This window comes from Triturus cristatus, chromosome 9, assembly GCF_964204655.1.
Source record: "Triturus cristatus chromosome 9, aTriCri1.1, whole genome shotgun sequence".
Taxonomy (NCBI): Eukaryota; Metazoa; Chordata; class Amphibia; order Caudata; family Salamandridae; genus Triturus; species Triturus cristatus.
The window spans coordinates 662,983,902-663,010,653 of NC_140592.1; the positions used below are offsets into that span (position 1 = coordinate 662,983,902).

Sequence of the window (26,752 nt, forward strand, 5' to 3'; positions counted from 1 at the left end):
GCTAGATCATTGCCTTGAGAAATGATATCAGTAACTTTCGTATGAGCTTTACATTTCATGATTGATATTGCAGTGGGTAGATGTATCGCATCTAATAAGGCATGGATGAGGGGTCCGTGCTGAATGTGGGCACCGTGAGAAGTTAAATAACCTCTCTCTCGCCACAGCACGCCGAAGTCATGTACAACTCCGAATGCATAACGTGAATCAGTGTATATGTTGACTTTTTTATTTGTGGCTTGAATACAGGCTTGTGTCAGAGCGATGAGCTCTGCGGCTTGAGCTGACAAGGTATTTATGCGATTTGTTTCAATGACTTCAGTATCTGTTGTGACTGCGTAAGCGGCCACTAACTCTCCTGTACTTGTTCTCATACATGAACCATCTACATACAACGTCAGGTCTGGGTCTGACAATGGGACATCGGTTAAGTCTTGTCTGGGTTTCGTCGTGATTGTAATAACTTCAATACAGTCATGGGCTAGTGGGTCTGTTCCGATCACAGGTAAAAGTGTGGCAGGATTCAATGTGTTACAGCGTCTGATTTCTATATGTGGCTGAAACAATGTTAGTTCGTACCCTGTAAGTTGCGCTATAGTCAAGTGTTGTGTTTGTGTTCTATTCACAAGAACCTCTACTGCATGTGGTACTTGAACTGTCAATGGATGTCCTAACACTATGGCATCGCTTTGTCTGATTGCTAAAGCTGTCGCTGCCACTGATTTTAGGCATGCAGGCAAAGCCTGAGCTACGGGATCTAATGTACTAGAAAAATAAGCACATGGTTTGTGTGCTCCTGCTTGTTCCTGTGTGAGTACTGACAAGGCAGTACCTTCGCGTTCTGTAACAAAGAGTGTAAACTGTTTACTGTAACATGGCGTTGCTAAGACAGGTGCTTGACATAAAGCTTTCTTTAGGCTTTCAAAAGCTTGTGTATGTTCCTGAGTCCAAGGGAGAACAGTCGATGTGGCTGCCTCCTGTGTTGTCAACTGAATGAGTGGTTTTGCTAGAAATGCATACTGAGGGATCCACTGCCTACAATATGAAGTGAGGCCTATGAAAGCCCGTACCTCCTTTTGTGTCTTGGGTATTGGCATGTTAGCTATTAACTGAATGCGGTCGGGTGTAAGCTGCCTTCCCTCCTTGGACAGCGAGTGTCCAAGATAAACAACTCGCTGGACACAGAATTGCAGCTTAGAAGGGGACACCTTGTGCCCCTTTTCGGCTAGAAATTGTAAAACTGTCAGTGATGCTTTCTCACATTCGGGTTCGCTTCTCGCGGTGATCAGCAGATCATCGACATATTGAAGCAGAGCAGTGTTAACTGGCATGTGGATACTGTCGAGTTCTCGTTTCAGTGCTTGGCTATAGATGCTGGGGCTTTCTGTAAATCCTTGAGGTGCGCGGGAGAATTTAAAGCTACGTCCATTTAAACTAAATCCGAACAAATATTGGCTTTCCGGATCTATTGGGACGCTGAAAAAGGCATTCTTGAGATCAATTACAGTAAAGAATGTTGCTTCGGAATCAATAGCTGTCAGTAATGACGAGATATCTGGGACCACAGGGAATTGTGGCACAATGCACTTGTTTAATTCGCGCAGATCAATAACCAATCGATATACTGGCGGGGCCTTCGGATCTGTTCGTTTAAGAATCGGAATTATCGGTGAATTACATACATTGGAGTCTGTTTCCACAACCACTCCTTGGGCAATGAGCTCGTCAATGATTTGCAGTAAAGCCACTACAGCATCTGGTGGTAACTTGTATTGTCGCATTCGTGGTAGTACCACTCCTGCCTTTAGTGTTACTCGATATGGTGTAATATTCATACAACCAACATCAGTAGGGCCTTGTGCCCATAGATGTGTGCGTAAAGTCTGCAGTCGGGGATCCATGTCTCTAGACACATAGTGACCTTTAAAATCACGTAAAAACAGTCTTACTCCTTCCGGAGAACAACATATTATAGCTCCTAGAGCTTTCAGTGTTTTTATTCCTAACAAGTTTTCTGGACATGATTTAGTAAGCAATAAATCTGTAGTTCGGGTCAAAGGTCCTATCGTAAGTGGAAGAGGTTGTGACACTTCATTAACAATAGGTTTTCCAGAAAAACCAAGGGAAATATTCTGTGAGCCTGAGAGGGGTGCCCCTGGAACTTCACTACGTTTTATGGTTGTTCGACTTGCCCCTGTATCGAGTAAAAATTTTCTGTCTTGGCCTAATAATTCACTATGTACATAAGGTCCTCCTTGATCTACAGGGATCTCGATAAGGGGTAAGTCAACTTCCCTCTCTAGGCTGGTTCATGCGTATCGCTGATAATCAGGATAGTCATACTGGGCGGTCTGGTACAGTTGTCGTGTCGTGGTTTGTGTGGCAGCAACAGGCAGCGCTGGTGCAGCAGGCACAAACTGTATAGACTGTGGTGGAGCTGGCATGGACTGTGCATGCTGCGGGGCTCCTTGTTCATTCTGATCCTGTCTAGGTGGCCGTGGTCTTTCTTTTGTATTACCTATGGCGATATTATGTTTCAAAACTGGACAGTCATGTACGTAATGACCTGGCTTTTTACAATAGTTGCATGTCCCTTTTACAGGTCCTGTTGAATCACCGGAATGTGCCGTACCCTTTTTATGTCCTTCAGCTGGAACTGTCTGGGAGACTAGCATTTTCATTTTCGTGTCTTTCATGCGTCTCTGTTCATGTTCTTGTTCCTCTCTAATTCTATTGTGATGGTACTGTAACATTTGTAACATTTGTGATGGAGTGTTACCTTGCCAGGTACTCTCGAATTTTAATACTCTGTTCTTTACTTGGGGCAAGGCATTTTCTACTAATTTGGTCACAAACAGATGTGGGTATGATTCGCTACTTGCTTTTATGCCACTATTTATACCAAAACATTTTTCAAATCTGGCATAAAAATCACTAGTGTCTTCATCTTGCTTCTGTTTACAGGCTGAAATTGTACCCCAATCTTCCTTTTTCGTAGTTAATAAACGTGGCAGTACCTGTACTAGTAAACCTGGTAGTGCTTTAGTTTTATCCCCGAGCCCTGCTCCTGCAGTTCGGGCCTTTTCTTCTGCTTCTAATGCTGACCATTCTATCTTTTGGTCTCCTACCTCCCACTCTTTTTCCCTGAGTTTTTCATAAATGCCAGCAGGCATCAATACCTTTAATATTGTCATAATGTCGGGATAGGTATACTCTCCCATGAGTAACATGTCTTTAATTTCTCGGTGGAAACCTGCTGGGTCTTTGTCATGACTGGGTACCACTTTCTTCATTTCTAACAATTCTATTTTCGATATGGGCGTATATACAAATACGCGTTTAAACTCATTGTCCTCGCCTTTTATTGGGTGCACTTCTCGTAAGGGATTCTGTCTGTCCATGTAATACGTGGTTCTTTCCTTGATGGGCAATGAGACATGTTCTGAGCATACAAAAAGAATGTACTGTTTTCTTGATTCTAGTATTTCTTTAATTAATTTAGTACCTGAACCTCTCCATCTATTCATGAGTAATTCAGTCAACATATCAGGTAAGGGACCAGGATCCGAATGCTGGCTCTGATATAGTATAAGGAGTTGTTGAATCATATAAATCCCAGCTAAACGCTGTTCATCTGGGGTGAGATTCAAAAATGTGCGTGCTACTGTATCATCACTATACTTTCCGGGACTGTCAACCCAATGGACAGCTGACCTGGCTAATTCTTGTTCATCCATAGAATCGAGAAAATGATAACCCCTTCGTTCTCGGAGTAATTTGTCAGCTGCTTGGAATGAATGCTCGTTAGACCTTATATTAATTATAGGTGTTTGGAAATTCCTGTTATTATCTGGACATATCGGACGTATCGGGTCAATAAGACATCTATTACTATTACAAGATCTTCCTCTACCTACATAGGCTATGGTGTCTGACTGTCCTGTGGGCAGTCCTGATCCTTCCTCCTCGCTTTGTTCGAACTGGTCTACCGCTAATCTTTCTTCGTGTAGGCGTTCTATTTCTTTACGGATCTTTCGGCACATGGCTATTATACAATTTTGCTTATCATGTCTCCCTTCTGATATATTCTGGCTCCATCTAGTAAGAATTTGCATTGCTTCCGGGTCTACCCCCGGTCGGTCTTGATTTCTGATCACACAATTTATGAGGAAACGTAACAGTTCCCCCTGTATCTCCACTTTCTGGTATTCCATAGCTCTGTTAATACATTCAGAATCTCGCCCTGTTTGAACAAAATGGTATATATTATCTAGATGCGCAGTCATTCCTGGTAACTTCCCTAAATATACTGCGGCTCGTCTGATACGTAATGATGCCAGGGTCATTTCGTCCTCTTTTCCGGGCACAGGGTCATATCTACAATCTATGAGAAGTTCCTTAAGCGTACGGGCATTTATGAGTTTGGGGGTACGTGAATGTGCTGACTCTTGAAAGGTAAGTTTATTTATTCTAGGCGGCGTAGAAAAAATGTTGCTAGCACCTCCGGTAGCCCCGTCTGGGGTATCGGGTGTGAAAGGGTTCGTTGAACGTGATACAGCAACTATAGGTGTGGACACAGCTATAGAAGTAGCTGTAGGAACAGATGTAGAAACAGATGTGCTTGCCGGAACTTGTGTCAGGACGTGTTGCTGTAGAGATACGGGTACTGGATCTTGGCGTTGAACCTCCCTGGCAGGCGGTCTATGTGTGGCGGAATTAGCATACTCGGGAGCTGCGTCGTCTAAATATGAGGAAAGAAAAACATCTTCTGCGGTTCTAGGATGCCGCTTAGGATGTACCTTTATTGGAAATAATGGGGGTGGCAAGTCTTTTGGTATCTCTGGAGTAGCCTTAGGTAATCCTTCGGCCAGAAGGGGATACATACCATTCATAAGGGCATTTCTTTGTCTGTCTACTTGTTCTGATTTCACTCGGGTACCTTCTTCAATTAATAGATTCTCTCGGACTTTATTTGAATTCTCTCTATTTCTCTCTTCCTGTCGGAGTGCTTTTTCTGTACGTCTATGAGATTCTTTACGCCATAACTCAATGGCGTCTTTCTGTGACTGTCTAACTTTCCTTTTCCATAACTCTTCCTCTACTTTCATGATGCACTCTGCATCCCAGGTCCCCGCTGCGGGCCACCTCTGACTTTCTGGTAATTCCTTGGTGTAGTCTACCCATAAATCAAGAAATAATATAGCGTCTAAGCCATGTTTATGATACATGAAGTACCCTGGAGTGTCCCTAGGAGGAATAGGAACGGCTTCTTCGAGTACCCCTTTTCTTGTTGTGATCTGTCTTAATTTCGAAAAGAGCGGCATATTGAAAACTGATCTGATACTTGATTTTAAACAAACTTAATACAGTAAACACAACAATGAACTGTCATTCATACCACAATATGCAGAACGTTATTAAAACATTTAACATTTAACATTTAACTGAGCAACGATGATAATGACGATCTAAGGAAAACGTAATCACTAAACATAATACTCGACTTTAACTGAATTATTCTGAATTTATATACTTGATATACTAGATATACTGCTAAACAGTACAGATACACTGCTGAAACAGTGCAGACCGGATTTGTGTACCCAAACCCGTCTTGACCGGCACAACCTATGTGCACGTCAGAACGCCTCCCCAGTAATGGTACTCACCGGGTAGCTCGGAAACGGAAGGCCTCGGAAACTGAACTGAACTTGAACCGGACTGGACTCGACTCGACCACTTCGGACACTGGACTCGACTTGGGACTTCGGAAACTGGTGGGCCTCTGTATACCTCGGATCTTGCTCTCTCAGCTAGGCTCTGGTCGGGATACTTCGCACTTCTCACCGCCTCGTCTGGGTGTTGATCGCAGCCTCAGTCGCCCCCGCTTGACCGGAGGGAGATACAGGAAATCCTGCTGGTACGCGTTATTGTCCGTCCAGCTGTGGCAGGAGACCGGGCCTGCAACTCACCGCCGGCGCGTGAGATGAGAAAGTGTCCCTGTTCGGGCGCCATTCATGTGGTAAATAATTTAATTACCGGGACTTAATTTGATACAGAAACATAATAAAATAGCTCAGTAAATAAGAGGCAGAATCCGTGGTATTAGAGGTTCGGAATGGGCTTTATTCCAATGGTCGATTATAATCGGTTGCTCCAAGTTCCATCACCACGAAGGTTCAGGAAGTGAAGTACATACATTATTGACAATCAATTACTTTTATACAATAGGCATTACAGTGAAGCAAATACAAGAGGCGTAACAATTGATAGTATGGATAATATATTCGTGCGTAGCAAAAATAGGCGTAACTGGGTGTGATGAAAGGACGTCATTAGATGTGATGTCATAATAGGGTGGTTCTATGAAAGAATTTCGCAATGTCAGCAGAAATACTTGGCAGAAATGCGCGCGCAGCAGCATGACGTGTAATTGACGTGCAACTAGGGGGTGAAGGGGACTTGACATTTAGCTCTACATGTGGCGACAGAAGTCTGGAGGGTCAAGTCAACCTAATCCCAAATCATATCTAACATCCCATGTTTAAAGAACTAAGTTATCCAAAAGAGAGGTCTTCTTAGAGTAGAATCTTATTCTATACTGACTATACTGACTGTTAGTGCGTGTACAACCGTCTAAGTGTCTACACTAGATGCGAGGGCGGAAATCTTCCATAGCAATAGGGCTATGAATTACTTGCATAAAGACAGAGAAGCCGGGCCTGGAAGCTGGAAGAATGTTTACTTAAACTACTAGACAGGAATGCATCGGGCAGGGAACGGAGCAGATAATTTCGAAGGTGAAATACAGTTTTTGGCAGGCAGCAGGCTGATGTCAGGCTTCGTGAGCCACGCAGGGAATGAGACAAAGTTCATGGTCACAGATGCAGGCTCAGACTGGAGCTTTCAGAGGCAGAAAGCAAGAAGAGTTTGATGACAGAATCAGGGCCTACTTGCCTGGACTGTAAAATGGCATAAGTGAACCATATAAAGCCGGTGGCCTTTCATACTTAGGAATGGAATATCCGGCCTATTCATGGCGGATCTGACAGAGGACATGTTGACGGTGGACGCACATGTGTTTGCGTCTTCATAACTGGAACTGGAGGGAACATACATGTATTTGTGGTTCATACATGAAACCGTTGGGGTCCAAGATAGGGGACATAACTGATCAGAAAAATCCATATTTCCACAAAGGTTCTTTTGGAGGTTCTGATGCGTTGGTGGTACTGCGTCATGGCGTTTTTGTAGGTGGAGTAGTGTTCGGGTGTCTTGCTATTTCTCTAGGCGTCTGCAGGTGCATCTGGCTTCTTTCAGGTCGTGGGTAACCAGGTGGCTTTGCTGTGGCGGTGTCTGTTGGCGTTGCGTAGTGGGGTGAGTTTGTTTGTGCAGTTGGAGATCCACGTGTGAAATTTGTTGGCTGCAAGGCTGGCGTTGGTTGTTGCCGCGGGGGTGTTGCGGTGAATAAGTTGAGCTGCTCCTCGGTGACTGCTCCAGTTTCTTCGTTGCGGGCGTGGAGTGGTGCCGGGTGGTTTGGGTGTGTTGACGTGGAAGTGTACGCAGTGGTGGTCCGTCCAGGGGGGTTGCGTGGTGTGGCTGAAGTGAATATTGTTTCCTCCTGCGAAGATGGGGTCGAGGGTGTATCCTGCCTTGTGGGTCAGCGTGGTGACGAGTTGCTTTAGTCCGATGTTGGCGAGGTTGTCCAGGAGGGTGGTGGTGTTGGGGTCGCTGGGGTTGTCGAGATAGAAGTTGAGGTCTCCGATGAGAGTGTAGTCAGGGGAGGTGATGGCGTTGGGGGTGATGAAGTTGGTGTCGGCGAAAAGGGCTCACAGGCCTGTAGGTAAGGGTGCTGTGGAAAGTGGAGTTCGGGGCTGGTTCGGATCTGGAAGTGCAGGTGTTTGGCTGTGGGGAAGGAGTCACACAAGGTGGTGGTTTTTGTTTGTGTGCGATGGCGAGACACCCTCCCGGGCGGTTGGGGCGGTCCTTTCTCTGGATCTTGTATCCTTCTGGGATGGCGATGTCTGGGGTGGAGGAGGCGCTGGTCTAAGTTTCTGTGAAAAAGGCGAGGTCGGGTGAGAGGGTGTCTAGGAGGTTCCAGATCTCTATGGCGTGCTTGTGCAAGGAACGGACGTTGAGAAGGATGAACTTTAGGGCGTCGTTGGTGTTAGCTGCGAGGGCGGTGGTGAAGGATTTGTGGCAGTTGCGGCAGGAGAACTGGCCGTGTGTTGTGTTTGGCGCGGACTGCTGGCAGTTGTTTCTTCCGGGGTTAAGTGTGAGGAGGGTGGCTGAGTCATAGCGGTGGATGGCCGGAGGCCCAGGGTTTCTTGCGCTGGTCACGGACAGGCTTGCCTTTGGCACGACCATGCAGCAACTGCCATTAAATAGCCCGCGGGGTCCGGCTAGCGCCGAGAAGCGCAAGTGAAGAGTCCACAGAACAGGAATGACAAATCCAAGATAAGAGAAGGCAATACAAAATGAAGAGATGGCAACAACATTAACACAGTTAAGAGAAGGCAAAAGAAAAATCAAAAACACCAGGCAAGGAAACCAGGCCAACGCAGGGCAGGCACAGAGAGTGGGTTGAGAGCGATCTCAAACCCTGCTTTTCACAGTCCGCGGCGGAGACAGCCAGGTGGAGCTGCGAGGAGGGACAGCAGGTCCCAGGCCAGAAGGTCAGGGCACTTGCTCGCTCCTCTGCACAGTGGCCGCCATTAAATTGGGGAGTGGGGTGAGAAAGCGCAGCTGTCATCCACGACCACATCGCACCACACGCCGTCGCCTCTACGGTCTACATACTACTAGGTGACCTGAACTTCCACCTGGACAACCACTGCAATCTCAACACCACCGCCCTCCTGGAGAATCTCACCAACATAGGACTGAAGCAACTGGTCTCCACCCCCACTCACACAGCAGGACACACACTCAACCCCATCTTTGCCAGAGAAAACCACTTTTGCTTCAGCCACACCACGGAACTACTCTGGACCGACTACCACTGCATCCATTTCTCCTTTACGAAACCCATGGCACCCACGCCCGCCTCCCACGCTTAAGCTGGAACAAAGTCTCTGAAGAACCTCTCACCTCCACCCTCACCTGCACTTCACCCCCTACTATGCCAGATGCCAACACAGCGTCAAGCAACCTCCACCAATGGATCACCAACTGCGCTCCCCCTTCTGAACACAAGACGACACAACAAGAAAGCCAACTGGTTCACCACAGAACTCGAGAATCCAAGCGAAAAAAGAATAACCTTTAAGCTGCTCACACGCCTTAAAAGACCTCCACAACACCGGACCCCAATACGTCAACGACAGAATCTCCTTCCACGCCCCCAAGAGAAACCTATGCTCAGCCAACCTTGCCTTAGCCACCATCCCTCGTTTCAACAGGACCAGAGCTGCTGGAAGAGCGTGCTACTACCAACCGTGCCACGTTTCTACAGGACCAGAGCTGGTGAAAGAGCCTTCTACATCGCAGCCAAGACCTGGAATGAACTCCCCCCTTCACCTCCGACGGAGCCCAACACTGCACCAATTCAAAAGAATCCTCAAGACCTGGCTCTTCGAATTACCATAACAGAGCTGCACACTCCCCCCCCCCCCCCCCCTCTCCCCCTTCAGCGCCTTGAGACCCTCCCGGTGAGTAGTGCGCTCTACAAATCCCCTGATTGCTTGATAGAATTCCAAGAAGGACTTTGTTAGGTTGGAATGCGTTCCCACCCGAGATATGCCAATGGTAACCCATTCTGTAAATCCTGGTAGGCTACTGATCCACTTTACCCAAGTTCCCTGCAATAACAGTGTTTCACTGGTAATTCTTAATGTCCACCTGATCCCCTTCAGTACCCTGTTCCAGCAATCAAACACTACTTTAGTGCCTGTTGATGGACCGTTGTGCACTCATCTTCTGTAGAATAATTTAAGTATGACCATGTCCATCAGCTCCTCTATTTCCAGTCTATTTGCTGGATTATTCCTCCTCCATACATGCCAACCCTCCCGATTCAGCTGGGAGACTACCGATTTCAAGGCTAGCCTCCCGATTCCTGCATGCAGAAACCCAGTTTGGAGTTTTGTAAAACAGCCGAAAGTACAGTTGATGCCTGTCACGCAGGCTCCAATCTCCCCCTTCAACCATTGCCTCTGAAATCGAAGGTTAACGCTTTGTTCTTAATTCTTGGAGAGGGAAATTAGAGCATATAACAGGCCTTGACATTTTTGGCAGTTTTTCATAACGCAAATAAAAACAGAGTTAAGAACTCTGTTTTTGCTTGCGCTACGTTATTCAAATGCCAAAAATGAAATGCTGATTGTTTGTCACCATATTCACCAATAAACCTGAGTCACTTAGATTGCTTCTGCTTCAGCAGGAGTCCGTGGGGAAAAATACATTCTGCCTACTATTTGTTTTTTGTATCTCCCACTTGCCTGCTGTAAAAATGTTGGCATGTATACAACAAACTCGATTCAGGTGGGGGACTCCCGTTTTTTTTTTTTTTGCCCCAAAATACTTTATTTTAGGCGTCTTCTACCTAAAATTACCTTAGTTTCTATGTATGTCAATAGGGGAAATCAATTACCCACATTTTATTTTTCACAATCTCCCTCTTACCACGTTGAAAATGTTGCAACTGTGGACCTGCCATTGCCAAGCCCCTTGATTGCATACATTTAACAAATGCAACTCTGGGGTTTTGTGGGCCCATATCCAAGTCTGAGTTTCAGCAAAAATTAACTAGACCAAATTTTAGAGATTTGGATAGGATCATTTTACATCATATAAGTAATTTAAGCATAATCGACAGTTTAGCAAGTGCAGTTTTCCCTATAATCGAAAGAGGAAATGGGTTCCATTGTCTCATGTCTGCCTGTGGAGTTTTAAGCAGCAATGCTTAGTTTATTTTCCATGCACAGTGTGGATCCTGTGATATGTAAGCCGATATACTTAAACCTAGTTGTTGTGACAGCTAAGCGACCCTGCTAGTTCACTGCCGATTCACTCCCTTGTTGGGGTTTATGATTTATTTGTCCCAGTAAATCAATAACCCAGATTTTTCTAGGATCTCGTGAAGTGTTTAGTTCACCCAACATATAATATGTCATCTGCATACAATGAAACAATGTTATCATGTCTGTTCTTCCAGTCCAGACACTGTACATGCTACCCAGGTGGATACAGGCAGCCAAGGGCTCAAAGGCAATGGCAAATAATAAATGTGAGAGGTGTCAGCCGTCTCGACCCCCCCCCCTCTTTTGGAAATGGGGCTGGTATTGTTCATTTATTTGTACCTGCACTGTTGGTTTGTTATATAGTAGCTGGATGTGTTAAATGCTCAAGTCAGTTGACATAATCTTCGCTGAGCACGCTATAGTGTGCATTTTTGCCAAAGCTTAGTGTTCTCTTCTCACTTTGGATCTGGTTCCCCTTGCAGGCATAAAACCGTTATGTTCTGAATGTAGTGGATTTACTTTGACCAGGCATATTGCCAGGATTTAACCACAGTCTTAGTTTCCTAATCCATGAAGGAGAATGGGCAGTATGCCCTATAATTTCCCCCTGACGTCCTTGCTTGAGGATCGCATCTGTAGTCGCCATTTGGTAGGTCTTCAGACATAATCCCAGTCGATATGGCCTCCTCCAGGGCACTGTGGAGGTGCTTTATTGTTTTGGAGGATCATTTCTTAAATAGCTCGTTTGGTCGACCATTTGGGCCTGGTTTTTCTTGGTGTTTCATTTTAGTAAAGATTCCAGGTAATTCCTCTACAGGAAGAATAATTCCTTCAAAGTAAGCTTCCTCTAGAACAGATGTCTTCAAACTGTTGGTAGGGCCTCTACAAATACTTGTAAATAAAGATGGTCTGAAAGTGTAACTTTGTTTACTTAGCGCATTTCCAGGCTGCCTTCATTTACATATAGCCACTTAAGTGCTTAAAAAAATGGGAAATTTCATAAAGTAAAATAAATGATTTTTAACAGATTAGCTTAACTTGCATTTACTTTTCATTAAAGGTCTCTGCATTATTTTATATGCAGTTAACTGAAAGTGAAAAACAAGACACTAGCAGAATATTTTGTTCTTTTTAGCCACGTTTACGCCCCTGCCACTGTGGTCAGAAACGTGGCTTAAAAGTACTCGGCAAGTGTCCTGTTTTTAATTTACTGCAGAGAAAATAATGCAGTAACCTTAAATGAAAAATACATGCAAGTTAAGCTAATTGAACGGAAATACATTCTTTTACATTATGGCATGTTTTTGGGTTAATGTGATGAGTGCAGATGTGGGGAATAGTGACTTGCTGTGAGGTGCCAGCCTGAAACATAAAGCACAGTGAACATGCAAGTCATTATTTTAAAACGGTATTATACACAAGGTAGGCTAGTATAAAATGATTTAGTGTGTTAAGATAAAAACCAATGTGTTTAAAGTATATATTTTAGTAATGGGTAAACTGAGCCTAGTGCAAACATTTTTACGTGTCTCAAATAAATGTACTTTCTAGAATTCATCTTATAACACCATGATTTTACCAATCAAAAAGAATAACTCATTGTACCATGAATATTAAGTCACTCCATCAATTAAAGCCTATACCGGCTTCTATGCAGCCTGTCCATTTGGTCATTAAACAATTGCACACATTTCCATGTCCTTCAGGTAGCAGGCCCCCTGGTGAAAAGGTCTGCTTCTTCCTTGCTCTCTGTCCCTCCCTGGGCTTTACAGCACAGGAAAACCCCTCTCCATCATAACCCTGCGATCTGTTCACTTGCACACAGAGGCAGTTTAGGGGCCACATTAACCGTTCAGGGATTTTTTTTTTGTTTACAAAAAAATATGTGAACTGCTTTTGTAAGATAAAAAACGCATGGGCATGTGGGTCCCTTAGTTCTTGTCCCCTTCGACCTCTGTTTACATTCACTTTACGGTGAGTTGAGGTAGTGACGGGCAGGAGGCCAGCAAGATCATGGTCAGACGCAGAGCTCTGATCGTCCGGGCCCCTTGGGCATCAGAGTAATGGCCCTGAGAATGAGAAAGTACTGAGATCCTTTGATAGCCTCAAAGAGATGGCCAGTACGAAAGGGCGCTATATGGGAGGTCAAGTTTTAGTTTAAAAATTACAAAGCCAGCTACCTCAGAGAGATGCCTTGAGGAAAGTGGGGGGGGGGGGGTGGGTATTGGGGCTCTTTTTATTTTATTTTAAAGGGCCATTAGTGTAGCATGTCCAGAGGCACTGGGGCCATGGTTGTGAAAGGCCATCGCACCACAATCTTGGCTTTCTTATTAACAAATATGGGATGGGAGCCATTTTCCTTGCTAGATTTAGAAACAACATTGGGCGAGAGATGGGACTTTTTCCCCTTTTATTTTTAAGGGGGAGACAGTCTGCTTTGGGTCTCAGGCCTAGAAGTGATAGCCCAATTGAGTGAGCAGAGGACACAGCCTGAGTTGCAGTGCTTGGTGTATCATTAGTACTGCAGGTGCAGTGGCCACAGGGCTGGGAAGGGACCAAATAAAACTACATTCTTGATATCCTACATTCAAAACCATCTACATTCCCAATAAAATCACATTTTACGTCCACCCCATCACCGGGAAATACATTAGACTTATTCTTCACAGCCGTGATGAGGGACCTTGACAAGGAATACCAGAAATAGCTATCTAAAAGGAAATGCCTTACCACAAATAGAACACAAAAACGATAAGCGTTAGAGGTACTTTGTGAAAAATAGAAATATAATAATTAAAGAAGCCGACAATGGCGTGAATGTGGTCATTCTAAATAAGGAAGACTATCTTTATGAAGCTTATCAACATCTTGGTGATAATAAGTGCTACATGAAACCTCACTACAACCCAACCAAAGAGATACAAAGCAAACTAAGTGACCTTCTTGACAACTGGTATAGCAAGGACTTACCTTGGAAGAAAAACTATCTTTTTATCAAATATCCGGTGACCCAAACTCTATACTTGCTGCCCAAAATTTATATGGCTGGCACACCATCTAACGGCAGACCGATTATTGCAGGCATCGGCTTGATTTGTTCTAATCTGGGAAAATATATTGATGCAGAAATTCAGCGATTCGTTAAAGACCTATCCTCTTTATTCAAGGATACAAAGGATAGTCTTCAAAAACTCCAGAAGATTGATTGCCAACTGGATTACTTACTAGCTAGCATAGACGTAATAAGTCTGTACACCTCAATCAAACATCAGGATGGAGTGGAAACAGTAAGGAAATGCTTGACTACGAGGTCAGTGCATCTTCTTGGAAGGAACAATAAAGCTTGCAAATAAATACCTGTGAAATATCGGTTGTGTTAGGTCTCGCCTACGCAGCCCGCATGTGCTGCATAGGAAAAAGAACCTTTAGCAATCGATTCCCTTTTTCTGCCAAAAACGTGCACGCGTTGCATTGCTTTGAATGGCAACGCGTGCACGTTTGGCGAATTTACTTGCGGGAGCGAGCTTTGAAACATCTGTACTCGCTCCCGCAAGGGAAACCGGCGCAGGCCCCCTTCCTTCCACCTCCCCCCCCCACTCCCCCCCGCTGCCTCCTTTCAGCGCGAGGAGCGCTTGTTTTTTTCTTTCTTCCAGTACTCTGAAATCACGTTGCGACAATTAGTCTATCATTTTGCGTGCAACTGCATACGTTGCTTAGTGTTTCTTAGGAGTGACTCAAGACAGAATTGACTTGAATACAGAAGGTCCCCATTTCATAAAGAAGCGCCCCTAGCTCTCAATTAAGGTGCATTGAAAATGCCGTATATTTTTTGCATATGATCCGTGACACAGTCCGAGGGGCTGCTTACAGAGATCCAGCCAGGGCTGATGTTTAAGGTTTTAGATCTGGCCAGGTCAGTGAAATTAAAAGTGCTATCATTCAAAGTGCTGTTGGTTGAAACCCAGGACTGCTGAAGGTCACTCACTCGTATGGAATGTGAGTTCACCACCATTTCATTCCATACGGGTCCTTTTGTAGGAGGTTTGTGATCACCATTCAGGGGTACAGACAACAGAGTACACAAAGTACGGGTCGAAGCAGGTCAGTTCATGTGTTTTGGTAATCCTTATTCCTTCCCCATGCCAGTGATTGATAACCCACCTCTATGCGAGAGTGACAATGTCTTCCTCCTCCTGCCCTCAGTTCTACAGTTGTGCTTCTTATACGCTGGCCGTGACCCCGTGGCACGTGCTCACCTTCAGCCATCCCGACTTTGAGCCCAAGGCACTTTCCATGCTCCAGCTGCAGTTTAAGTATGGTTAACTACTGCGATCAGACCAAGTGGTGTGTGTTTAAGAGGCGGGACTTAAGAAGGCGTAACATTATTTTTAAAGTTGTGTATTTAATATTTTCCAATTAACAGTATAGAAACACAGGTACCAAAAAGATCAAAATCACAGCTAGCTTGTTCAGTCGGTGGGGACAAGGGGTTGAACAGGAGCCGAGATAACCAATCACTTTTGCAAGCTGTTAGCACAATTCACCTCATGAGATTAAGTCAATGCCACACAATGTCGTGGTTCCATCAGACGCCTGTTAACCATTAACAATGATCGCGAACCAGTGTAGGAGATACATATTGTAATGTATTTCTATGGCACTCATGCTGCCTTATTGGCTATTTCAAGGCGCTGGAAGTCTGTTTTTTGCGTCATGTACCAGATAATTCATCTGTTTACGTTTAAGTGGGCCAGACTTCCACACTATGCAGTAGAGGCACACCACAGAATAAGATCACTTAACAATAGCACTATATAAATATGTATTGCCATCATGTCATTTCCCTGTACAGTCAAAAGTAGACTGTAAATACTTTCTAGATGAGATGTACAAATGAGTGTACATTTGTAGTCCCCCCCCCCCCCCCCCCCACCCCCCACGGTGCCTGGTTATTAGCACCTCTCACAGGTTTGCTGTTCCTCATATAACAAGAGGCCTCATCACAAACCATTTTTGTATCTATGGTGGTAAGGTATTGCTTGTTGCACACACATTTAACTAATGAGTCATAAGAACAGACTTCTAGAAGTGGTAATGTGTGACAAGAATGCCTGCACGACAATTGTCATGGTGGGGGATATAGTTGTTTATGCTGCTGCATTATTGCCTTGTGTTGCTGAAGTGTACTGTGTTTTTTGTGCTGCATTATTTTTTTGCCTGTTCTATTCTACTGGGCCATTTATGTTTGTTGTATTGGTATGACGCTTTGTGTTAAGGCCTTATGTTATGCTCTGGTGTTTACTTTAGAGGCGTCAATATATGCTGCTACATTTCCAGCCAAAAGCTGTGCACGTCCTTAAAATGATTATTTTTCACTGTTAAATGTGGTAAAATACGACTGACTGCTCTCAGGAACTAGAGACACTCGGCAGCCTAAAATGTGGCAGATTCTGTTTAAAGTTACGCTTTCAGGGCTTGCTTTATGTGATATGGCCCATCTACATCTCACTAGTAAACGAGCCCTGAGAGGCCATGTCAGCCTTTCAACATTCTAGAGTTGATAAATAGAGCGGAGTGCATTTGGGGTAATAATGAAAGATATTACTAAACAACCCGAAGACTATAGAAGAATGAGTGACGCATCATTTGTAATCACACATTCTTACAAAGTCAACTTACTACTTATAAGCGCCCGTAAGGCACGCCTTCAACATGTCAGCGATACCACAACTTAGCACGCGTGCTCACCTTAATAATACTACAGGTGGGAGAGTTTCCAATGTTTCTACAAGTCACGCCCTGGCCTCTAAAACACGCCTCCGGTTGCAGACAGCGCATTCCACAGCTCTGTTACACCGTCGAGCAGCACCCATGGAACCTGCAGGCGAGCGTCAGCCGCCAAGAAGACCTTTGTTTTCGTTGAGGCGATCGGCAGAGTACTGTCCCAGCTGGCGGGACCCTGGCAAGATGGTGGGGCACACTTGCAGCCGACATGGGGGGCAGACAGACACCAGGCGCTTTCCTGGCCAAGGTATGGTTTGTGATGATTCTACACACAAAGCACGCAGCCTGTGGACACGGGTAATGCAGTCCGTCAGGTTTGCTTTGGTTATAAATAAACCAGGGCGTTAAAACTAATGACGTCCAAAATCTAACGACCGAGTGTACAGTAAGCCGGTAGCATAGCTTAGTTGGTTCAGGACCCGTTGCCCAGAAATGCATGTAACATGTAGGTCGGGGCTCTGGCGAGGGGTTGAGTCAACTTTCTCCTTTTCTATGATTGAAGAATGTAGAAGCTGTATTTACAGTACAACAACATTAAGACGGTTGTGACAGCAAGAATAATATACAAACAAGCATTGGCATAGCCAATAGGTCTCGCCTTTGGGACCTTATAAGTGTTTAGGCATGCAACAGTTGATGTTGTTGCACCAAGGATATTGTGCTGGATAACCAAACACTTATACGGTCCCAAAGGCGAGACCTATTGGCTATGCCAGTGCTTGTTTTTCCCATTGCTTTCTTCTTACCTCTGGGGGTTTGTTTCATTTTGCTACAGAGTATTTAATTTCTGTTTCATAGCCTTTGTATTTTCCTGCCTTTCGTAGCTGCTGCGTTTTTCTTGCTGCCATACCATTAAAGGGATCATCTTGTGTTGACAATACCACAGTTCTCATACCCCTCCCTTACATAGCAAACAATCACCCGGAATAATCTTTTCAGAATGTTCTGCTTGGGTTTTAAAATCTATTGTGACATCATTCAATAAATAGCCGCCTTAAAACCAACATGGCAGTATGGCCGCTTTTGACTGATTCCACATTAATTGATAGCCATTGCTCTACTAGAAAGACCTTGGAAAATCGAAATACCAGCTTCCTCAAGGATTTAAGGTGGATGAAACTGCAGCATTCAGTGAGTTAGTCTTTAAGATCAGGAGGGTTGTGTGGACAACTGAAGGATTCCCCAGAAGATCAGAACTGCCACTGAGATTAGGTGAATTTTATCAGTGAGTTCATGCAGCTTCTTATATGACTTGAGGCAGAGAACTAGCTGGGAACTGATATTGGGGACCTGCCCTTCCCATGAGAGATGAGGGCAGTCTGGGAGGTGAAGCGTGCATCTTTCCCGTGAGCAATAAAGCTAGCGTGTCCCCATGTAAAGTTAGGATGTAGAATATTTGCCTTTGAAGGTAGTGGACCAAACTGTGAGGTCAGAAGAAACTCTTTGGTGTGCGAGTTGTGCTCCACCTGGGAGGCTAGGCAAGTCAAGTTGTAAGGTGAGACCTGAAAGTGGAGGGGAACCTGCAGAGAGGGGAGAAGGTCCCATTGGAAAGGAAGGTGTGCTCTTTTGGGGGACGAACCTAGTTTTCAGAAATGTGTCAGATCTTGGATGTGAAGCGCCATGTTGTCTTGATTTTTTTGACAGGTGAGGAAAATAACTCAAGCACAATTGTTCTGTGGGAAACCCTAACAATACATTAACTGGTACCTTCGTCTTCCTTCTATAGGTGGCATTTTTGAACTGGCTGCACGATGGCAGTGAGCAAAGTAAAGAGATACTTCAAGCTGTAACTGGTCTGCAGGTGGCCTGTGAAATCCTGAACCGCCTGACTGGTCAAGATGAAATAGACAAATGCAAGGTGATACTTTTTTTTTTTATTAAAGGTAAAGCAAGCATTCTTATTCTTTTCGCAAGTCTGTTTTGTGCCTTACTTGGCAAAGATGGGCGTTGATAGTCTTGGCTTCTCCTCTGTGATGCTTACTTCACCAAACCCAGCGAGTGGTGGTAGGCACCTGAATCCTTCATTACTAGATAGCTCAATCACACTGGAATTTGAAGACTCGTACTTGGGGTATTGTTGGAAAATCTCTGACCACTTTTAACTTGAGAAAAAGGGGACCCTTGGCTGATTTTATAAAATCTGTTGTTGACCCCCAAGCCACCGATTTCAGGCAGACCAGATGGAAAACTTTAAGAGACTTTGAACCAGAGCAAGAGAGGCAGACCGAATAAGAAGAAAGGGCAATAAAGAGAAAGATGGGAAACCATGACAAAGGGACACTTGAGTAAAGAACCTGCCAAAGTAAGATAAAGAGGCAGGAAGCGTTGGGTGGTGGAAGTAAAAGGCAGTAAGGTGGAATCAAGATTAGGCATCCTTGACATTGGGCAGCACCTCTTGTGGGCTTCTAAGAAAAAAATTGGGTCCATGCACTTATTTATTTTACAAATTAAATACTGCTCAGGTGAGCTACTCAGAATAAGAGGAATAATATCTTCACTGAACAAATTACCGCATGAGGGTGGACTTTCCCCAAAGAAACCTTATGCAGAGAGACACTAACATGTACAGTCTGGAAGAGAGGGAGTAGAAAATAGCCATTCAGAGACTTGAAATTCCATTTTGTGTATTTGAGGTGAAGTAGCCTTTTTAACAGAAGTGCTGTTCGAACCTTTAAAGTGCTACGCAGAAGAATAATTGCCATCTAGGTGGTTGCTTTAAGAAGAGTTGATGGAATATAGTGGTTGCATAGTGGCATGCAGATCAAGTGCAATTGGCATACTGCTAATTACATATTTAAAGGGAATTAAATGTGGTTAAGGTCAGGTTTTTCCCCCCCTGGTTCAGAACTCTCTAGACCGAGAGCAAATTACTGTGAAGTGTGTGGTAATTGTCTGTCCAGACTACTAAAGCACTTAAAAGCTGTTACCAGTGGAGAAAGAGGAAAGGTCACATTTTTCATTGCCCTTACTGCCCTGAAGTTTAACTTTAGGTGCATCAATCGATTTTCAATAAGTCATTTTACAGCAAGACAGGCCTTTTGTAATTTAAATTGTATTTAAAAATATATAAATATATTTGTTTTACTGCGAGTCTACAATCATGGATTCACGTTCCTCAATTGAGGGGCTAAAAGAGAAGTATAACTCCTCCTTATTTGTCTTGGGGTCAGGTTCATCCAGAGATGTGGACTGTCGGGTCGCTTTGACGCAGATCCGGCGCATTTTGAAGCACTGCTCCCCTGTTTGAACACGTTTTTATTGTTACAAATGACTTCTCTTTAGTAATGCTCTTTGTAGTGGGTCCTCTGTCTAGCCATAGATTCCTCACTGGGCGCCAGACTGGAGCTGGGAATCTTTTAATTTGCAGTGCTGCCGCATGTCCCCCACCCCCTCGGGATACGTCTTCCTTAAGGCAAGCTGCTTCTTCGCTCAGAAAAACTAAGCGAGGCCATGCAAAAGTTCAGGCTCCTGGCCCCCAGCAGATCCCTACCATCGCTCCTGATACATTTGCTTGGTTACTAGTAGAAAGTTTAGGCCGGGCCCTGCATCGACGCTCAAAGTGAGTTATGTGCAGTAAGACGAGCCTGGCAGGGACTGGGTTTCTCAAGCGTTCTGTTACATGACACGAAGGGAGGTGGAGGGTTTCGGGTGATTATTGAGCGCCTTCCATAGAATAGGTCAAAGTAGCTAAAGGATTGGGGGGAGGGGGTGTTACAAGAGCGCTGGGTAAGGGTATGAGATGAAGAGAATACTTCAGAAGTACACATACACTCACTCCCAAAACTCGAACCGCCTTATTGGGGGCTCTTGCTACGCCACGGCATACACTATAGAAAGCCAACAGAAGACTGGCTCTAAACTAAGGGAATGACTCCTCTTGAGACAAAACGTGGTAAATGTATGTATGATGATAGTACCATCTTCCAACAGCAGTGGTGCCCGAATTCAGTAAAGTCTCGGACAGACGAGTATATTCGGGGATGTGTTGAAGAGAGGCTCAGTGGCGCCTGCTCGGTAATGAATATCCGTATAAATGAGGGCCTTTGATTTCACACCAGCTGTGTCTATTGTGCAGAGCTTCTGATTGTATTCGGACACTCTTTTCCTCGAACAATGATATTTTTGTGAACACTTTGTTGTAATGTGGTGTCCTCTTGCGGCAGTTTGTGGTTGTAGTTGCTTGCAGTGGCTCAACAGAGCGCTGAACCTGGTGATCCTATTGAGGCCTCGGTCTATGTCCCGCCGCCAAGTTTCACATGCGTACTTCCAGGCCCATACTTAACAAGCATTTACAATGCAATGGTCTCGGCATTGTTAAAGTTAGAGCTATTGGCATTGCTCCCGACATTATTTTTGTTTATGTTTTTGTTTTTAAAACATTTAACCCCTTCGGTGCTCATGACGGAACGGTTCCGTCATGAGCCACGGTTGAGCTGTGCTCATGACGGAACCGTTCCGTCATGACCACGCCCGCGCAAGATTCCGTCAGCACAGCAGCGGAATCTGCGCAGCATGGAAGGGGTTAAAGAAACAGCATTGTTATTTACAATGTCAATAGCTTAATCACTCTCAAATGCGAGACCTATAGCATTTGCACCCACACACACAGAGCCAGCCACCCACACACACAGAGCCCCTCACATAGAAGCAGAAAAATAATCAGACTTCTGACCTCTCGGAGATGAACAAAAGAGATAAACCTTCCTATGATCCCACCAGATGCCAATAGCAGAGATACACCTTTCTTTGATCCCTTAGGCATGAGAAGCAAAGACACAACCCACTTCGCCCTTCAGGTGTGAAAGGCAGAGGTGAATTGTCCTTTGCCCCCCATAGGTGTGAACAGTAAAGATAAACCATCTGACTGCTCAAGTGTGTACAGTAAAGATACTTCCACTAGGCGCTCACGTGCTAACAACAGTGACAAACTCTCCTCTGGCCTCTCAGGTAGGGACCAGCAGAGATAATCGTACTTCCTCGGGTGTGAACAGTAGAGATCAAACTTCTGCTACTGATGCTGCGTGACAGTGCCAAACAAGGCCGGGAGAGGAAGCAGGGTGCGCAGAACAGAATTTCCTGTATGTGTCAGAGCAGCTACTGTACGAGAATCTCACTGGAAACCACAAGTCCTTCAATGAAAACAAAAATATATTTAAAAAAAACAATGACCAGTCAAAGCACACTGAGCTAGAGAACACTGATGGATTCAACCCAGATCTGTGACTGGAGGGGAGTGTTTGAAAAGTTTCAGCACTCCGTCCATCATCTCCTTATGTTTGCTTTAAGCATATAATAGTCCTGTCCTCTTGCCCGTGTCATTATCCTTACTTACCTTGCCACAGTCCTTGGCCAAGTGCCACATTCAAAGCCAAGCAAGCATCACTGCATCATACTACCATTTTACCCAACACTCTCTGGCAATGGACCTAAGCCTCCTCATGCCCACCACTCTCTGTCTCATGCTACCGATCGTGCAGGCCTTCCCTTCTTGAACCCTTAAATCTCAGGCAATTTTACACCATTCTCTCTCGTGTCACTCTTGTAACCACCATCCTGACTTACCCCTTTCACCCTACCCTTCTACAATCATTTTTCTTCTCAAGTCATCTTCACCTTTCAAACTTCCACTCGTCCAAATGCCACTATCCTTGTCACTAGTTCCAATTCAAAGTTACCATTCTCTTTCAGCCCACCACCATTCACCCCATGCCACAATCCTCGCCCTGCCGCCTCCACCACCCTCGCTTGTCACACAACTCAATCCAAGCACTGGCTTCGCCCTCTCTGGCCCTGTGCCCTCACCCTTGCATTAGACTCCTGCTCTCTTTCCCATGCCTCCCTTCTCATTCTGCCCACAAACATTTGCCACAGGCCACCATTTCTGACCTGTGAGACCACACCACACGCCTTGATGCCACCATTCTTGCGACCTCCACTCCGTCAGCTAGTCCTGGCTTTTAGTCAACATCACTTTGCAATCCGGTAGTTTCTTTCTCCACTATACGCAGGGTCTCGCATGTGTGAGCGTGCAAAGACGGGACTGTGAATGTGCCACATATGACACAGGGCTATTAGGCAGCATGCCTTTGTTGATTATCTCCACTCCTTGTTAGTCCCGTACTACTGGATTTGTCCTACTCTGGCTCTCCGCCCGTGTGGTCACTATAGAGTAGACCATGTTTACTCGCGTCACATCTTTGTTACCCCTTTCACCACAGGCGATCCTCAACCCGCAGCTTGCCCCTATCACTTTCATTCTACACCCCCTTGCTACACTTCTTTTTCTTGGTACTCCCTTTATCTAACTGTTTCCCACTGCCCTTCACTCTACCTTCCACCCCTCTCTTACCCTTATTATACACGTGAAGGTCAAGTCTAGCACCCCTTCTCCCGCGCAGAGACCAAATTGACGCTAGCCCCTGTCCAAAAGTTCCTCTGCGTCTGAAGGTCATTTGCGTCCTCCGCTGCCTGACTCCCTCTCAGGCTTCACTCACCCGACTAACCGCTTTCTCCGCTTTGCGGGATCCTTGTGCCTCCGTTGCTGTCCCCGTCCCTAGGTCCCCGCGTCCGTCCTGCCCCGGACTGCAGCTCTGACAGCGGCTCCGTGCTCTGCACTACCACAAGCCGCCGCAAGGGGGCGTCAGGCGGCGCCCCAGTTTCACGAGATATGGTGTCATAACACAGGGCCCGGTCAAGGGGAAAGTAGTGAAGTGACAGGGCTGCATGGGAGATGGAGTTTAGAGCCAGAGCTGTTTCTCAGACAGCAGTAGAGGGCGCTCGGGGTCAACGGGAGATGGAGTCTTGAGCTGCTGAATATTATCGACAGAGTGACCAGAGGAACGCACAGACTTGTATATGGAAACCGAAAAAAACTCTGTGACATGTGCACCATGGGAAACGTAGTCACGGACTGAAAGCTACCAGCTAAAGTCGAAGAATCGTTTACATTTACTATTTAAAAAATAAAACACTGTGCTAACATTTAACTTTGTGACTTAGATGTTAATTGTTGAACAGATTCAAATACCTATGTGCGTGCTGACAGGCGCTGCTCTTCTGCCGGGCAGCCTCGGAGGCGGCGGCCGCGAGCCTCTCGGTGGATTTCTCGAGCTCCCGCTTGCCGGCCGCCCTCACCTCGGTGTGCAGGGCAGCCCTCTTCGAGGAGGCCAGCCGATGGGGGTAAAATGGCTGCATCGCACCACACGAATCTACAGCGTGTGTTGCTCATGCTGCCTGCACGCGCCAGTAGGCTCTCTGATTGGTTGACAAGGTCCACCAATCACAGTGCTTATTTGGTAGTTGCCAACCAATCAGAGAGCCGACTGGCGCTTGTAGGCAGCGTGAAGACATGCTGTCTTGTGGGCGTGTAAGGGGCGGGCTGCCAAAAAGCGAAAAGTAACAAAAAAAACGCCCCCGAATCCGAAAAGGACGGGGCCTGTTCGGAGTGACAAACCTCTTCTCCAATGGCTGGCCAGCATTCAAGAGGCCAGCCAATGGAGGAGAGAAGAGGGGCGGGTTCAAGCCCCTCTTCTCCAAGTCATTAAATCTCGCGAGCGAGACTGCGCAAGCGCAGCCTTCGCTAGCCGAGACCTAAAAATGCCGAGGTCACGGCAATGCTCTGGTAAATGCGATTTTCACAGATATTTGGGGACTAGAGTTCGAGTAGTAAATAGTCCTCACATTGAATGTATGGGGATGTTATTATACCTCGCTTCCAAGTTCCAGTAGAGGCATAGAAATCCCAGAAGGCACAGGAATCACTAGCCTACCGGCCGTACGCGGTAACACTTTACTTCGAATTACCTTGGTCACTGTACATGAATTGCCCAGTGAAATGTCTGTTTTTTTGTCTTATAGAAGGAATGCATTGCATCAATTGCCGATTACGTCTCGAAGCATCCCCGAGCTACTCCGCAAGAACTGAACAAAGTGGTGGAACAGAATGTCGTCCTGTTTGCTGCCAAGATACAGGCTTCCACTTAACAAGCCCCGGTATGGACAGAGCAGCAAGGAGCGCTATGGCACCACTTTATTTATCTAAGCGGACTCGCAGTGAGAATGTCACTTTCCAGAACCAAAGCTTTCGCCTTTGTTTCATGCACTGCCCGCTATCAGGAGTCTCGTCTGGACAAAATGTGGGCATTTGGTCTTGTCAAAGGTTGGGAAAAATCAGTCACGTCTTTAATTGCATAAACTATTTTCAGTTGTAATTTGAGCAAAAAAGAACAAATAAATAATGTAAAATGTATCCATTTCGTTATAACCTGCGCCTGATCAAGTGTGCAGCCGCACATTGGGCAGAAATGTTTACTTGCAGCGGCTGTTTTTTCACTGCTTGCATTCTCCCCAGAGCCACTTCAATACAAGTGTGAGAAGAGTAACTCCTCTGTTGTCAATAATTTGTTGAGCGGGATGGGCAGATTCGTGCTATGATAAGAAAACAGGGGTTCGGTTAGTCGAAGTAAGATCACAAGAAAGACTTCGGTTTGAGGAAGAGGAGGTGATTCCGAACAGTTGATAGACTGGGCGTGAAAATCAATGTCCCCAGTCCATTTTTCCCTCTCAATGGGGGAGGTGCTAGACGCCTGGATGTATGCTTCCGGTTGTTGTACTCTGCAAGGACAGAACCCCACTTTTCTGCGTTTGTTTCGGTTTCAAGAGAAAGTCCTTGAGTCCCAAAAAGTATGTGTTTTTAGCAATTTTTTTTAGGCTAAGCCTATCGGACAGCACAACATGTCTGGTTGCCAAAAAAACAAACTATTGGGGGCTTACGAAGAATTTGCAGGGGCTTACAACCCACGCATTACTTATCACTAGTTGGCTTTGTCATTTTTCATTTGCTCCTTTCATAGTCGATGGCTTTCCTTGCCCATCCTATTTTTGTCCCTCACCCTGGACAGACAATTTCTCTGAACGGCTGCCTTCTATCCTTTTGCTGCTCACTTTTAGGGAAGTACTTTTTAGGTCTCGCCTGGCGTAAGACTGCGCAGACATGCGCAGTCTCGCTGGCGAGATTTAATGATTTGAAGAGATTTCTCTAGTGGGCTTTAAGCCCTGCCCCTCTTTTCCATTGGCTGGCGTCACCGTTTATGCCAAACGGTAGCCAGCCATTGGGAAAGAGCGTCTAGTGACGTACACTTTTCTCTTTTAGAGCCGTCCCAGTTGGACTGGCTGCCCCGACTTACTGCTGGCGTAAAAGTTTTTTTTTATCTTTATGGGGCCAAACACATGGCCCCATAAAGATAAGAAACCAGTCATGCGAGCCAGTCCAACTGGGACGCTCTAAAAGAGAGTTGTTGTTGGCGTTGCAGCGCGCGCTATATATTTTTTAGTCCAGATGGTGCGTAGAAATTCGAGTATCATAAGAGTGCACCTTGGGCGGTGTATGCGTAGGTGGTGGTTTGTTCGCTGACGTCTGGCTTCATAAGGCTTCACAATACCGCCGCTATTGATCCTGAATGATAAGTTCTGTTGTGTGTGGAGAGGCTTTTGTAGTGGCGCTGTAGAATTGACATGCGGAATACCGTTCAAGACTACTGACTATTTTATGCGTTGTAGGTAGCATATCTATTTTAATTTGGCGAAGAGCTAAATGGTTTAGCATTCAATTCTCGATTACAATATTTTTTTAAACACGCCACATTTTTATACAGAGATTATTAATTTACACATATTAAAATAATAAGTATATTAGGATTATTTCACTGGCTGACCAAGTCATTATTTCTCCTGACGCTACTATTAAAATGAAAGGGAAGTGTATGCAATACAAGATGGCTACCTCGTTTACCTTAAGTTCTTGTATTGGGCGCTCAGTTCCTTTCGGGCTTGCCCAGCGCATAATGTGCTGCCTAGTGGGACAGTGACGACTCACGTGTTTTTGTTGACGTTGATGGCCGCCAGTTGCTAGCAGCTCGGAAGGAGTGAATGGTTACAGCAGCGCTCTCCTGTTGTGTGTCCTAACAGCAGGTTAAGTGTCCATAAGACCCACTCACCAGCACGGCCAT

At 45.4% G+C, this 26,752-nt stretch overlaps 1 long non-coding RNA gene across 1 annotated transcript in view; it reads left to right on the forward strand.

Moving 5' to 3' along the window:
• LOC146798459 (uncharacterized) overlaps nucleotides 1-24,993 on the forward strand; it is a 33,139-nt gene extending 8,146 nt beyond the window's left edge. The window contains exons 2-3 of the long non-coding RNA XR_014968701.1: nucleotides 18,472-18,603; nucleotides 24,603-24,993. This is a non-coding gene — a long non-coding RNA (uncharacterized LOC146798459). The remainder of the gene's footprint in view (nucleotides 1-18,471; nucleotides 18,604-24,602) is intronic.
• The last annotated feature ends 1,759 nt before the right edge of the window (nucleotides 24,994-26,752 follow it).